This window comes from Acyrthosiphon pisum, chromosome A1 (genome assembly GCF_005508785.2).
Source record: "Acyrthosiphon pisum isolate AL4f chromosome A1, pea_aphid_22Mar2018_4r6ur, whole genome shotgun sequence".
Lineage (NCBI taxonomy): Eukaryota > Metazoa > Arthropoda > Insecta > Hemiptera > Aphididae > Acyrthosiphon > Acyrthosiphon pisum.
Window position 1 is genome coordinate 152,201,743 of NC_042494.1, and position 1,285 is coordinate 152,203,027.

Genomic DNA, 1,285 nt, shown 5'->3' on the forward strand with positions numbered 1-1,285 from the left:
ACATATTTCAATCAGTAAATGTATAATACAGGGTGATTGATTAAGCGTAAAACACTCATTATCTCAAAAAGTATTCACTTTTTTCAATTTTTTTTTTTTTTCAAAATTTTAGATCTACGCTGTTCTAGAATTATATAATTTTTTTATATTTTTCACCCTCATATTTATTAGAAAAAACACTATCAACTTCTGATTTTCAAATGGTAACCTATACTTTTAATTTCATAAATTAATAAAGCAATTTTTTTTATGAATTATCACGTTTAAATTTTCATTTTTCATTAATCCGTTGATGAGATATAACTCCTCGAAGTTGGGTAGTTTTGGCAGGTGTTTGTGTGTTAATAGATACCGCAGCAATTTGGATTTTTATGCCTCAGAGTAAAAAATATTACACTTTTCAAATCATTTCAAGTACAGTAAGCTTATAAGTTGTGCCCCTAAATGTATTGTAAAATGCCCATTTAGCAGGGCGTCCACCGTGCGCCCCACTAAAAGTGATTGCGGCACTGCTGCACTTCTCATAATAATACTTATCAATTATAAAGACCAGAAGCTAAAAGTAATAAACTCGATATCGGTCGAACCCAAAGTATAATAGCAATAACCATTGTATCTACTCGCTATAATAACTTATTGTCATATTATAAGTGATTGGACCATTACTGTCACATATCCATACCATTGAACTATATGATAACTGGAATGCTCACCAATATTTATAAGAAAACATTGTGAAATATGATAGTTGATTTATTATATATAAAAGCATTCATACAACCATTAAAGCATAATAAAAAAAATCATACACCACAAATTAAAAAAATTATATTATGATAAATAAGTTTTAAAAAAAATAAGAGCATAAATGAGCAGTTGAGTTGTAATAAAAGCATACACCACAAATTAACAAAATTATATTATGATAAATAAGTTTTTAAAAAAATAAGAGCATAAAATATAAGCAATTGAGTTGAAATAAAAGCATACAATGAAAATAAATATTAATTATAAAATAAATCAAGCTCAAAAGAAATTTAAAAGTATATAACATGCACAATTTCAGATGACAAGAGTGCAGAAGTCATATAGCATTATATACAAATAAAAAATATTTAAAAATTATAAAAGTTTAATTAAATATAAGCTGGTTGTTATAACACAAAAAATAACCCAGATTAAACATGATTAAATAAAATAAGTTTGTTTAATTTATGCCTAAGGGATGACTTTGAACCTTGTTTTTGCTGAGTCAATTGTTTACACTGTGTATGCACTCTTAAAG